The 15,393-nt window shown below is 44.6% G+C and overlaps 1 long non-coding RNA gene and 1 pseudogene across 1 annotated transcript in view; both read left to right on the top strand.

Moving 5' to 3' along the window:
• LOC141048027 (bifunctional phosphoribosylaminoimidazole carboxylase/phosphoribosylaminoimidazole succinocarboxamide synthetase pseudogene) overlaps nucleotides 1–8,504 on the top strand; it is a 30,693-nt pseudogene extending 22,189 nt beyond the window's left edge.
• Nucleotides 1–15,393, top strand: part of LOC141047987 (uncharacterized) — a 170,192-nt gene that overhangs the window by 69,727 nt on the left and 85,072 nt on the right. The gene's annotated exons all lie outside the window — the stretch shown is intronic.

Raw genomic sequence — 15,393 nt, 5'->3', positions numbered from 1 at the left:
CGTATGGCAGACAGCTGTAGCCTCTATCGGGGACTCCTTTCTCCAGAGTCCTGGCTCTCTATTTAGTTATTGTTGTGCCCCAAGTCTTAGATGGGAGTAGTGAATTTACAGCCAACTACTCTACCGGTGTCTGCTGCAGAACCATAAGTGTCCATACAACCTCAGGGACTGGGCCCTGGCCTTGCATTGAGAACCTATAGGCAGGGTTCCTCTTCCAACCCCCGTGTCCTCTCTGTTCTCCTCCTTTATTCCACACTGATCTTTCTCTCTTATGGAAGCTTAGGTTGCAGTTCTACATCTTTCTCTTTCCCGTGCCGGCTGGCTCAGATCACTGAGGCAGCTGAAGCACTCCTTCCTCCATCCCTTCTTCCAGGGATCCCCACTCCTCCCGAGTGGCTTCCTTCCTCATTGACCCCCTGTCAGACTGAACCTTTTAATCCTACACTTTCCCACTCTTTTATGTATCTTAACTCCACCCACCTCCAAGCACATCCAGTGTTCCATGCAGGGAACCACCAGAGGTGCCCTGCTACTCTCTAAGCACTGAGCCACAATGTGGTTGTGCAGAACTACCCTGTTGTGTGGGGTGGGAGTGTGGAAAGTAGTTCCCACCTTACCTGGATGGTGGGGCACTACACCTTAGGAGAAGGTGCAGTACCTCTGTGGTGACTGAGCATCAGGGGCGCCACACTGCAGCTACTGGTTATCTGGAAGTTCCATGTTTTTACCCAATCTTCATCTTCTGTAATGGAAAGTAATGAAGAATCCAAAATTTTCCCAAAATTGTCCCATGTTTGGGTGTTACAACTTTCCCTTTTGTGATCATATCATTTGTAATATCACCTGACCACACAGATTCCTCTTAATCTTATTTCTATATTCCAGTAAAACACATCTGTAGGGCGGCATTCCCATGTGCCTGTCTTATTAGTGTGCATGTAATCTCTTGAAACTGTGTGAACTTAGTCTTGGGTCCTGTGGTAGCATGTAATATTATGTCAGTGTTGTGAATGAAGTGTAGATCAATACAGCATTTTACACCATAACCATGCAAATGTTTCCAGTAATATCTGCTGAATTGTCTGGTATGTCTTCATCTATTAGATATTGTAGACTAGATCCTCTCGGACTTTGTGAATGTAGAGATTTTGGCAAGGTTCATTCACTTCACTAGTATTTATTCCATGATGTAAAAGATCTTCTGCATAGATCAGTTGAAGTAGTATAGAGTAACAGAAATGTGATTCCCATCAAATAGCTTTTCCTGAGAAATGTCTTCTCCTGTAGGATTGGTGTTGAATCATATCCATCAAAGACAGGATGTTTAATATTCCAGCTCTTATTGGAATCCATTTCTTCCTAAAATAAATGCAGTATCATTCTGCAATATACAACTTGCATTGATCAACATGTACCCACACTTTATTGTCTGTGGGTAATTTTAACCACATTAGATGCTTGTTCAACAAGAATCATAACTTGTCCCATGGTTTCAATAATCTCAAAGGGACCTTCCCAGCTCCTTTCCCAAGGTCCATTCTTCCTGACAGTTTAATCCTCAATAGAGCCCCTTTCTTGAAAGTAGATTCATATGGTGTCTCCATTCTCTGTGTTCTTGATGCAGCATGTGGAAGTATGGCTTTCAAGCTTTCCTGCAACTACTGCGACCGTTTGGGCCTTGCAACAGCATCTGTTTGAGGTGTGGACTAAAATGGTTCATGTGGAAAAATTGCATTTTTCTTCCTGTCATTAGTTTGAAAGGAGGATAATGAGTTGTGGAAGAAGTCATTCCTCACACTCAACAGTGCAAAAGTTCCAGCATCAACCCAAGTATCTCCTTTGTCCAATATCATGTTGGCAATTCTAGATTTTATTGTTGTTTTCATCGTTTCCACAATACCAGCTGACGGTGGATGGTAAGGTACATTAAACTGTTGAACCCCTAGAATAGTACAAACTGCTTGCATGACTTTTCCTGTAAAGTGACTTCCTCAATAAGAGGTGATCATTCTTGGGATCTACCAAGTACGAAAGACATGATTAAATAATGCTCTTTGTAGACAAAGCATCATCTTTCCGGACAGGTAAAATACAACCCATTTAGAAATAACATCTACTACAACCAATGCATACCTGAGACCATTTTTACCTGATGGTAACAGACCAATCTGTAACATGGACCATGGACCATCTGCAGGTGCAATTTGGAGTAGTGGAGGTTTGTCCTTTTGGTCTTGGATTCATTTGATCACAAATGAGACATGATTGAACAAGACTTTATATAGTCTCTTCCATCTTTTTCCAGTAAAAATTCTGAGAATGCCTAACCTTTTCTGTTGGCCTAAAACAGTGGTCCCCAACCTTTTTTGCACCAGGGACCGGTTTCAAGCAAGACCATTCTTCCATGGCCCGGCAGGGCGGGGATGGAGGTGTGGCAGGGGCGGGGCTTTGGTCATAAGGGGGCGGGGCTATGGACATGGTTGTAGTGTAGCAGTGCATACTTATAATTAAAAATCATTTATAATGTGACTCAACTCACCATAGGTTTTGAATAAGTGCTCCATCAATCCCTTCTCCCCATCACTGCCATCTCTCCATCATTGCCTTCACTCCATCACTCCCTTCTCCCCATCATTGCCTTCACCCCATCACTGCCATCTCTCCATCATTGCCTTCACCCCATCACTGCCATCTCTCCATCATTGCCTTCACCCCATCACTCCCTTCTCTCCATCATTGCCTTCACTCCATCACTCCCTTCTCCCCATCATTGCCTTCACCCCATCACTGCCATCTCTCCATCATTGCCTTCACCCCATCACTCCCTTCTCTCCATCATTGCCTTCACCCCATCACTCCCTTCTCTCCATCATTGCCTTCACTCCATCACTCCCTTCTCCCCATCATTGCCTTCACCCCATCACTGCCATCTCTCCATCATTGCCTTCACCCCATCACTCCCTTCTCTCCATCATTGCCTTCACCCCATCACTGCCATCTCTCAATCATTGCCTTCACCCCATCACTCCCCTCTCCCCATCATTGCCTTCACACCATCACTCCCCTCTCCCCATCATTGCCTTCACACCATCACTCCCTTCTCCCCATCATTGCCTTCACACCATCACTCCCTTCTCCCCATCATTGCCTTCACACCATCACTCCCTTCTCCCCATCATTGCCTTCACCCCATCACTCCCCTCTCCCCATCATTGCCTTCACACCATCACTCCCTTCTCCCCATCATTGCCTTCACCCCATCACTGCCGTCTCTCCATCACTCCCCTCATGGCCTTCTCCTCATGTCCCCATCTCCTCCAGGGCCAGGCTACACAAACACAGACCAACACACACACACACATACACACAGACACCACCTCTCACCTGTCGCAGCACCGCCCGCGCTTCCTCGCTCTGACACAGCAGCGGCCGCGCTCTCCTCTCTGTGTCAGTCAGAGACAGGAAGCGTGGGCGGCGGGCAGGAAGCTGGACGGGTCCTTGCAGCTCTGCTCCTGCTATTCCCTCTTGCAGGCAGCGGAGCTGCTTGATCGCTCCCTGGCCGCCGCCAAGAACTGCTGCGCGCCGCCCCAGCCCCCGCTACACGACTGACCGCCCCTGGCTCCCCTTGTGTCCGCGGACCGGCAAGGGCACTGCAGCGGCCCGGTGCTGGGCCGCGGACCGGCGGTTGGGGACCCCTGGCCTAAAAGACCCAAACTTTCATGATTATATCTTGTGAACTCAACCTGTAGATGTTTTGGTACCACAGGACAGAACTCCCCATATAAGTCATGACACAAAACCCCGTTTAAACAAACAAAAGGGAGGTTATGGATCCACTTGGGAAGCAACAAGAGATGTCTTTTTCTTCTGCAAAAGGGATATGTGGGTCTGTTCTTGAACTGCTGAAACCTCAAGAGGTTAATGTTGAAACACTTTTCTTGTCACGGCTGCCTCTTTGGCTAGAATATCTGCAGTTGCATTTATAACAGATAATTCATCATTTTTTATAGGCAGCGACTTTGACAATAGAATGAAAAACAAAAAATGGTTTTGCTATTATCTCAAATTCTTGCACAGTGACACACTGTAAACAGTCTTACTGCTCTTTCACACTTCCGTTTTTTACAATCAGTCACAATCCGCCAGGTTTTGAAAAAAAACAGATCCTCAATTTTTTTTGAGGATCCGTTTTTTTTCCCCATTGACTTGCATTAATGGCGGATTGTGACGGATTGCTGTCCGTTGCATCTGTTTTTTTTTTGAGGATCCGCCAAAAGTTGCTGTCCGTCACCATCCTCAAAGATTTCAAAACGGAGCTTGTAACGTTTTTTTCTGTGGCGGATCCTCCAGACACTGATTTAACCCGAAATTCTTTCTGGGTGCCGGACCAAAAAAAAAAATTCTTTCTCTTTCTTTCTCCTACCCACCCGGGTCTTTTTGCTAGCCAGCGATTCCTTTAAATTTCGTGATTTTCAGCATCCGTCTCAAAACGGATCCTGTGCCATCCGTTCACATCAGTTGACAACGGATCCGCTTGTCCGCCTTTTTGGCGGATTATAACTGATGCAAAAAACTGAAGTGTGAAAGAGGCCTTATTAAATTGTATAAAGCCTTTCTTTTCCCAAACTGGCAAATCGGTCAGTGGGTGATGGTGACACAGTGCCGACATATTCCGCAGCACTTTACATTTTAGAGGGGGCTTGTACAGACAATATACACTACTGCATACCAATAGACACAGAGCAAAACAGATACCAAGAGGAATGAAGGCCCTGCATCATTCTGAAGACCATTATCTATGTATTGGAGGCTTCACATTATCTGACCTTGTATCTAGTTCAGATTCGCTCACAATTAGGAGCCATCTATTATCAATCATCTTGATCACAGACAACTTCCACCCAGAACAGATCAGCTGCAGCTTCTAGAATAACATGGTGATCTGAGAAACGTCTCTTCCTGCCATTGGCCTCACATCAGCTCCTCAGTGCTGCTCCTATGTGGTCACTGGTTATTGTGAGGCTCATTAGTATAATCCAACATTTCCCCTCACCTCAGGTGTCTCCTTCTCCCTGGAAGCCAAAAATTTACTTCGGCATTAGGCTGTTCACCCCTATTCTGAGGATGGACAAAACCTTATCCCTGAATTATGCAAATGTTGATTAAGTAAATTTGTGGGATAATTGCTTGTTTAAAAGAAAAAAGTTTGTCAGAATTTATTACTTTGAATTAATTTCAGTTCAGTGATCTGATCAGCTTTCACCAGTGGAGATATCTGGCAGTAAGGCTAAGTGCACACGGTGATTTTCTTCCTGTGGATTTTTCCGCACAGATTTTAAGAAATCCGCAGGTGATATGACCGGCATTTTTCCTGCTGATTTATTCCTTATTTATTTCAGTTTTCCCTCTGCGGATTTGGATAATGGAGCAGGTGGAAAACTGCACAAAAGTGACATGCTGCATTTTTTTGGACCGCACAAAAACCGTGTGCGAAAAACCGCAGCGTGTGCACAGTGTTTTCAATTGTTACCACCCACCTTTCGTGTCTCCCTTTTTCCCCTCATAGACTGTAAGATTGTGAGCAGGACCCTCACTCCTCTTGGTATCTGTTATGATCTATGTCATTATTGTTATGCTGTAATGTTTATCGTCTGTACAAGTCCCCTCTGAAATGTAAAGTGCTGCGGAATATGTCGGCGCTATAGAAGTAAAATTTATCTTTCATTGATTTAGGCTATGTGCACACGATGCATTTTACTGCTCAGTAATGCTGCAGATCCGCAAAGTGATTTACAGTACAATGTAAATCAATTTAAAAAAAAACGCTGTGCACACGCTGTGTTTTTTTTCCACGCGGTATTTGTGCGGTCCAAAAAATGCAGCATGTCACTACTTTTGTGCCGTTTTCCACCTGCTCGATTCTCCAAATCTGCAGTGGAACAGTGCACAAAAACGGCAATAAAAAGGAAATTCGCTGGAAAATGCATCGTGTGCACATGGCCTATTGTTCCATTGTTCTGCAGTGCTCCCAGTGGAAAGATTTAGTATTGCAGTATTCAGTGACATGTCATGGATGTCCATAATGGTTGTAATTCCAAGAAGTCTTAGAAAATTAACACTTCTGATGCAAGATTGTGTGATGCTTTATGCATGGATTAATCAGGACCGTAGACTTCTGTCTCAAGATTCAGGTTCTGTTTTTATCATAAATGAAAGCTGTTGGCTGTCCTGCATCTATTACCAATTCTTCATCAACTGCCAAGTTCAGGCTCATTCACACGTCAGTGTTTGGTCAGTATTTTGCATCAGTGTTTGTATGCCAAAGCCAGGAATGGAACTTACCGAGAAAAAAATAAATATAATTGAAAGACTGACTCCTGTTCCTTATTTTGGATACATTCCTGGTTTTGGCATACAAATACTGATGTTTGAAAGAGGCCTTAGTCTGAGATGACAAGTTGGCATATAATCCAGCAAAAAATGGCACTCAGCTTGGTATTATGGTGACAATTTATTCCAGGAGTAGTACACAGTAGTAAAGGTTTTGGTCAGACAAGTGACCTTCAGTGTAATTAACATAGACATAGATGATCATGGACACACATGAGTTGAGACTGGGCAAGAAGCTGCATGAAGGTAAAACTTACTCGCTGTATGAGCTCCTGAATTACCCTGGCTTTGTCCTCATGCAGTCCAACGATGAGATCACAGCGGGCAATGCAGCCAGGAAGGACCACATTGAGAGGAAAGCATCCATCTCCAACAAGACCACTAGCTGCATATTCAAACTGCTACAAGAATGTGATAACAAGATGGCACTTGTGAGTAAGTGCTGTGCAACTGGTTCATTGCCACTGTGACATGATCCCTATAGAGTGGGTGTGCAGGAGAAAAGCCACCAGTTCATTCCTGATTAGAAATCCTGGGGGTAGCAGAAGGATATACATTTTATCCTCCTAAAGTATAGCTGTTGTGAACTCATTTTCAGGTTTACCTCTGGCTTCTGGTGAGGGTGGTGGAGCTGGCTGTGTTGACAGAGGAGTCGTGAGTTCTCCATCCGGGCTCCCTCTACTGTTGACAGAAGGTAATGAAGCTGATCTAAATGGCAGAGACCTGCCACCTGAGGAGGACTGTGAGTGGACATCAGGAGTCTGGATTTAAGTCAGCCGACTCCCTAATTTTGTGCTGGTTTTTTTTCCTGCCCTGAGGTTCTGGTTTCCAGTTTTGTTCCTGCCTTCTCAAGCTAAGTGTGCTCTGCTGTTTTTTCACATGAGATTTGGTCTGGTTTACTCAGTTTTTGTGGTCAGACAGCCCCTGCTGGGACTGTGCTGAACTTCCATTCTTTTGTCTGTTTATGCCAGTTTGCTTTTTGTCCCTGATCAGATTGGTCTTTTTGTTCTGTCTTCAGAATATACCAGAGTGCTGATATAGGGAATTGAAGTCTAGCCACTTCAGGGTTTTTGTTATCAAAGTGTTGGACATTTTTTGGCAGGGTTTTGTGCATGATTGCAGACAGCATCTTTCTTTTCCTGTCCTTTCTATTTAGTGTGGGCCCCATCGTTTGCTCAGCCTATTTTTCTATCTGTTTGTTTTTTCATCTTGTCTCACTGACAATACATGTTTGTGGGCTGTCTATTGCTTTGGGGTCTGCTCTGGGGCAGTTTAGATTTCCCCTTTTCTTGCTTTAGGCTTATTTAGTTCTCTGGCTGTGACAAGGCGTCTAGGATCATCGTAGGCACGCTCCACGGCTACTGCTAGTTGTGTGGATAGCATCAGGGGTCTGCAATCTGCTTAGTTACCAACCTCTCTGGTTTTCTGTGGCTTAGCTTGTTTTTTCCTCCTCTGTGACTCATTCATAGCATATAGCTGTCTTTCAAGGATGATGCCAATAATGACACTCAATGGTCTGAAGATCTGCTGATTGCAACTAAACTGTGCTGGCCTTATGATTGGTCAGGCAGAGGTGGACATCATGAACCATTCCACAGTGGCCATCTTTGAAATTCTGGAAAAAACATGGTCAGCATAAGACTGCACCCGAGTGAATATGAAGATTGAGTTTGGTGTGGATGTGACCAAAAAAGAAATGGTCTTTGCTGATGTGATTGATAATGACTTGTGGACTCTATGGCCCTCAGGTGATCAGACCCAGCAGAAGGATGAACAGACTTACCACAAAAAGTCAAAAGAAACTGAGTGGGTTGCAGGCAAAATGGAGTTACTGGTGACCTAGTCATAGGCAAGAATGGATTGTTGTTGATGGGGTAAATTTCTGACCTAGTCCATTGTGAAAAGATTAAGCAATCTGTGCAAATTATGGCATCCCATGTGAACTGAGGGAGATGTCTGATCACAAAGGACCTGATGAGACTGCCTGTTTGTGTTGGTCTCTCCAGGCATGTGATGTGACTGTCACACAGCCGCAACACATGCAGCTGCGGCGCCTAACCGCTGATAAATGGGAGCACTCCAGGTTTCCGATACAGCTATTTGGAAACCGCTAATGGTATTCAGATAAGCCCTAGTGATGGGCGAGCACTAAAAAGCTCGGGTGCTCATTGGTTGGGTTCAGCAAATTGCAACACCCAATAAACCCGTGTAATGAGCGCAATGTAAGTCTATGGGAAAATGGGAAAAGTAAGCACTTGTGCCAAGACCTCCCACCCCCAACCCCCCTCGGGTGATTTTGGGATTAAAAAAAAAAAAATCTAAAATCAATAGGAGCAGTGTTCATATTACATGGTATCATCATGGGGAATATCCCTGGAAGCATTTCAGACTCCCATGTCACAGCTATGAACAACGTTGTCAGTCCTATGCCATTTTTACAGGCACACAATAAAACATACAAAAATGAAACTGAAATGGATTTTCCTGGGAAATATGTTAAGGAACATCCTTTTCATGGTAATTTGTATGTAAGACAAAATAAATAACCCAAAACACAAATGTTCTTCCACCACTTGGGCTATGTTCACACGTAGTGTTTTGGATGGCTTTTCAAATTTGGCATTGCTTTCAACCAAGACAAATGCATTCACTGGGAAATGTCACTTGAGGAAGTGGAGTCAAAAGGGAGATGGTAGAAAATGCTTCTTGTGTATGGTGCAGCCGTTAGTAGAAGATGGGGGTGTTCCCATAGTGCTGCATGAAGTATAATTCTGAATTCTGTTCTGTGCTCACCTCCATTTGTCTTGGCAGTACTGTGCAGCGGTTTGGCTGATTTGCACATGGTTAGTGATGGGAAGGGCTCTTTTACTCTAATTGGGTACTGTTCAAGAAGCTTCTTGAATCATCTTTATCAAGTTGCTCTAATGGATTGATTCCTTCTTCCACTTCATCTTCATCTTGGTCTTCTTTCTTCTGTCCACTTTCTCTTAATTGCTGTAGATCTGTGGAACTAGACAGACAAGTTAGCTAACTTACACTCTCAATGGTAGTGATAACTAAAACTAATTGACCAAACATCTTCCATAATGCATCATTGCTTATCTCCACTTCTATAAAGATGGGTGGCAGGGCTGCCTATGGCTGGAGGAGAGACTTACCTTGAGCTTTCTCCTCTTTCACCCAATATTATTATTGTTCAACTTCAGATGGGAAATTCCTTCTTGCTGATGGGTATGGTTGATGTAAGTTCCAGCAAGGTCTCGATCTTCAAAGGTTTTCTTGTGCCATTTGGTAAAATAGCTCTTGCCTCTTTTGCACTCACCAAAGGTTGATGAAATCTAGATAGAAAATGTTAGCGCTAGTGACTACCACACAAGTAAGCACACAATTCCTACTATTCAAGCAACATGTCATTGTACCTCAGTACTAATCCTCAATTCCCAATTCAGACCATCAGCACAGGCAATCACCACCTCTTAGTGTACAATTGTAAGTGGAAAAGTCAGGTCCAGCTTCTTGGTGCAGTTGAGCATTTGCTGTTTCAATATATGCAATAGTGCAACACACAGACCCCTACTGCCATCCTATGCATTTTGACTCTTGGACTAAGACTTCATAAGAGTCAAAACACACAGGCTGGCAAGAGGCGTCTGTTTGCTGTGATATACTGGAATATGTATTGAAATGGCAATAAATTAGTAACTGCACCTAGAAGCTGGACATGTCTTTTCAACGTTTCCTACTGTTCACTCACTTCTCATGGAGCTTTTCCAATTCCTTAACAGAATGTGTAATGGGTTGTCCTTTTAACGCCACGAAAAATTGTTAACCATGTTTGAATTCTTCAGCTGAGTTGGTCAGATATATTTGAGGTATGTTTCGAATAGCTATTGAATAAAAATTGTGTTAAGGATTTTGCTTAGCTGATCATAGGGTAAATCAATATATTTACTTTGTTCTTACACCTCTTCCTGCCAGGGCTGTATTGTTTGTGCTGCCCTAGGCACTTTTAGTGCTGCCTCCCCCATTGGTGAGCATGAGTAATGCAGATACTGTCGCCAGTGACTTGGGCTACTGTCAAATCAGCGATTTTTGCATTTTGCAGCAGATCCGGTAGTTTTTCTGCATTTGCCATGTAACAGATCACTTGTGGCAGCACTGCATTCAGCCTCATTGATTCCCTATGGGACTTGCAGACATGTGCGACACTTGGGGTTTTGCCGTGATCCAGCAAATGCGGTACTTGTAGCAACTGAAAAAAAAAAAAGCTGCTAGGTAATGAATGAGGCCGGATCTATGTGTATGCCCATGTAGCTCTTTCAAAGATACTTCCAGCAATATTTTTACACGTTCAGTCTATTCATCTGAAATCGGTTTGCATACATATTCAAATGAGGGAGTAGATCTGTTGCTCCAGCTCTATACCCGCTTGGTGCCACCTCTTCCTGATCTACTTGCAGCTCTTTTTTCCAGAATGAAACACATCATAGAGGCTGTCAGTGAAGCAAAAGCAGGTAGCACTCTGCGGGAAATAGAGCTGGAGTGATAGAAGGTTAAGATCCACCACAGTCGTTAGGCATAATTTATATATCAAATGAAATGCTGATTACTGAATAAAGGGAGAAAGGGGCTGACCATACAAAGGTGTTAACTGAGTTTGTCTTTAAAAGAGCTACATGCACATATATAAGGCTTGGAGGGGTTAAATCCTGCAGACTGCCTTTAAATAAATACATTGGAACATAGTGTATAAGTATGGTAAAATAGCAGTCCTTATTCCATGAGGCGCTACAACTCCTTCAGTGAACTGATCAATGCTGATGTCAATATTAATTGCCTATTATAAGGATAGGATGAGTGAAGAATTCTGAAACCACGGATATGTGATAATCCTCCTAAATGGTGCTTGGCGCTCTTCCATCCGTTTCTCATTATCAGACTCCATGAGCACCTGATCATATTCACTAAGAGCTACAAGGAACATTATGGAGGTGTATCCACTTCCTTCTCATTGCTGCCCTCCTATGTCCACCATTCTGAAGACGACGCTTTGTAAATCAAATGGATATTTGGTGATTCCTGTTGTGGACACTCTGACCCAGAGCACAAGTTGTTTAAGGTAGATATCCATGATCTGCAATACATTCCAGGTCATTTGGATAATTTGTGGAATCAGACAGTTGATGATCCCGTCTCCTATCATGGCATTCTTGTATGCCAGGGTCATTCCATAAATATTTCGCTGCATCTACATAAGGGATCTCAAATGAGCACACCTTCTCTATATCAACTTCCTGAAATAACAGTGCATGGCCCTTCTTGTGTTGATACTTGCATGGAATTTTAAGGGTCTCCCTTGCCCAAATCATAGCTTGCATTGCAGTGAATATGTTCTAGTACACAAGCTTAGTGAAGCCCCTCTTCATCAGAGTAGCCAGATCCATGGATAATCCTTATCTGCTCCGGGCGGGCGTCCCTCTTGTCTTGGCGGAGCTGCCTGTCTCGTCACTGATCCTCCGAGCTTCCTTGGCCTCCTTGCTGAGGCAGCACACCATGATGGACTCCAGAGTCATGTCTGCTAACTGCTAGTGGTGCTGGAAAGAGACAGACCCCCCCCACCCTGGAAGTCACAGACCTACTTCTCCTTGTAAGAAGGGGGATTGCTGTGCAGATTGGGGGGAGGCAGACTGATGAGACAGGAGATCCCTTTAAATAAATACATTGGGACATAGTGTATTAGTATGGTAAAATAGCAGTCCTTATTCCATGAAACGCTACAACTCCTTCACTCAGCTGATCAGTGCTGATGTCAATATTGATTGCCTATTGTAAGGATAGGATATCAATATTAAATCCTCAAATCAATTAAACAGATGTTTAGTGCATATGATGTCCACAGAGCTAATACACAATGCTGCCAGCAAAAATATTCTTGTATACGTAGAACAGTAGCACAGTGGCTCTGTCGCTAGCACTGTAATGGTGGCTTAGTGCTTACCACTGTATATAGTCGCTCAGTGATCAGCGCAACAGCTTTGTAGCATTGGGGTTCAAATCCCACAGAGGATGACAGTTGTGCAGAGTTTGTTCTCTCAGTGTTTGGAGTGTGATAGGAAACCCACACAAAGACCTACTAATAGGATATTTAGATTGTGTGCCCCAATGGGGACAGTGATGTATTTAAAGTGTGTGGAGTAAAAAGGAACCTGTGACCTCGTTTTGCCACTATAAGCTGTGGCCACTGCCTTTCGGTGCTGTAGGGATTTGACTCCGGTGGCTCCTGAGTGAGATAATCAGGAGTCACGTTCCTTTAAAAGTTCATAGGGTTTATTGCTCCATAAACCAGCACATAACATAAGGAATAGCCTTTAGCTCAGGCGAAAGCAAGTATAAGTGTCCATTGTTTCAGGCTCGGTCCTGGAGCCTCAGCAAACACAGGAGGCTTATCCCTCCTGGCATGCAGCCAATATACCCAGGCCTCACTGGGTCAGCAGCCTCAGCATGTGGTCTTTAGGAAGGTAGCACACCTTCCTCCACCTAGGCCTGCTGGGACTTTCCACATGGCTCAATCAGATCCATGCTCTCTCCCATGTAACCTACTCTCGTTATCTTGTATGGTCCGTAGCCACGCCCAGCGGGTCACATGGCTATGACCTCATCACAGGTCCTTCAAGCATTCATACACATATACTTTATTTTGACACTCTTAAACACACCCCTGGGTGGATTTGTAGATTGATCCTGCCCATCTCATCAATCATCTGAAGGCTTCTCTGTTATGAATGGGTCACCAAGGAGACAAAAACAAAACAAGCTAAGCCCAGAAAAACCAGAGAGATTGGTAACTATGCAGATTGCAGATCCCTGATCCTACCACACAACTAGCAGCAGCCGTGGAGTGTGCCTGCGATGAACCTAGACGCCTCGTCACGGCCGGAGGACTAAAGCCTAAAGCAAGAAAATGGAAAACTAACTGCCCCAGAGCAGACCCCAAAGGAATAGACAGCCCCCACACATGTATTGATGGTGAAACAAAATGAAAACACAAACACAGGCAGGAAAATAGGCTGAGCAAGCGATGGGGCCCAAACTAACTAGAAAGGAGAGGAAAGGAAAGACAGTCTGCAATCTTCAAAAAACCCTACAAAAATAATGTCCAACACTTCTGATAGCAAAATTAACCCTGAAGTCACTAGACTTCTCACACTGTATCAGAACTCTGAAAAATTCTGAGACAGAGCAAAAAGAGGCCAATCTAATAAGGGACAAAAAGCAAATTGGGAAATACAGATAAATAAGGGTGGAAATTCAGCACAGCCCAAGCCGTGGCTGGCTGACCACAAACTGAATAGACCAACAAAATCAAGTTTGAATGTTAACAGAAACTTAGCTTGAGCTGACTGGAACAGAGCTGATGACCAAGGCCCGACAAGCAGAAGGAGTCACCAGCTACTGAATAGGGCGTTGGCTGTCTTAAATCCAATCTGAGACGCCAGAGTTCCAATCGTCATCCTCATTCTCAGGTGGCAGATCTCCACCAATTAAATCAGCCTCACTACCTCCTGTTACCAGCAGAGGGAGTCTGGAAGGAACTCACGACTGGTGAAACAGAGAATGAACTCCCAATACTTCTCCCTGACACCTTGGAATGACAGATCAGCTCTGATGATCAACACATAAGCAAGCCTTCATCTCAAGGCCACCCACCTTGAGATGCATAGCGATCCTTCAGCATCCTATACCCATTACCACAATGGATGTGACTGCAGGCCCATCCTGGGACACCCACACAGCGCCCCCTAGCAGACAGTGGACACTACAACACAGTGCTTATCTACAGCATTCTAGAATGCTCTTGATAAGCCCCTGGTCTGACCTGCAAGATCAGAAAAATGTTTTATTATACTCACCCGGGGGTGTTCCGGTCTGATGGGTGAGCAGGTCTGGCACCTCCCATCTTCATGCGATAGCATTTTCCTTGATTTGTCATGCTCCTGCGCAGGTGTACTGATCTGTACTGTTGAGGGCAGAGCAGAGTAAGAAGAGCCCGAAGGAGGTTACCTTCACTACTCCTTATCAAGAACCACTTGGCCAGATAGCAGGTTTGCCGGGGGGGAAGACTTTCTGCCCTAGACATACTGGAACATGTAACTGCTATGGTTAGAGGAACAGGAAGGGGGACGGGAACGGAAGGTGTGCAGGCAGAGGGCATGAAAGCAGAGGGTGCCAGAGGGAAAGCAGCCTGCAACACCACACTCCCAGAGAGAGGACTCCCAGTCAGAGCACAGATGCTGAGAGAAGAGCAATGGTGAGAGCTGTGGTTGAGTACGTGGACTCTGGAGCCTTCATGACCAGAGGAGACTTTGCTACTGACAGTGCAGAGACAGTGACCTGAGCGTGTAGCCCTGGTGACTGCAGTGGCAAGCTGCTCCTCCCTGCATGGAGAATTTAACCCCTATAAAAAAGCCCTTTAACCATTGGGCTGTCTCTGATCTGTGGTGACATCAACAGTAGCTACACATTATTACAGTCCTGCAGTGCGCAGGTGCTTGGCCTCTCTGACCATTACCAGCTCCTGTGCAGTACAGTACTTTGCTCTGCCCTCAACAGGGCAGATCAGTATGCCAGCACAAGAGCACAGCACAAAGCAAGGAAGATAACGATATTGCATGTAGATGGGAGGCGCTGGACCTAGACCTGCAACACCCATCAGACGAGACCGCCCCCGGATAAGTATAATATAACTTGTTCTTCATATCTACAGCTTTACAGAATGCTGTAGATAAGCCCCTAAAGGCAGTGGACGCATCTTATAGCGACAAAACGAGGAGACGGGTTCACTTTTTGTTAAGAATAATATTTTTTCATTGGTATTATGCGATGTCAGAATACCAGGATCTGAGGATCTTCTGTTTCAAGGTCAAGAGCTCTGATGCGATGTGGCTGCCTGTCTCGCTGTCTTCCTCTTTTGACACTGCAGTGTTGTGGACAAAATATTGACTG

Source organism: Dendrobates tinctorius, unplaced genomic scaffold (genome assembly GCF_039654945.1).
Source record: "Dendrobates tinctorius isolate UK_male_01 unplaced genomic scaffold, ASM3965494v1 ptg000131l, whole genome shotgun sequence".
Classification (NCBI taxonomy): domain Eukaryota; kingdom Metazoa; phylum Chordata; class Amphibia; order Anura; family Dendrobatidae; genus Dendrobates; species Dendrobates tinctorius.
Note: the sequence above shows the minus strand (reverse complement) of the source record. Positions and strands in the feature narration are given on the sequence as shown.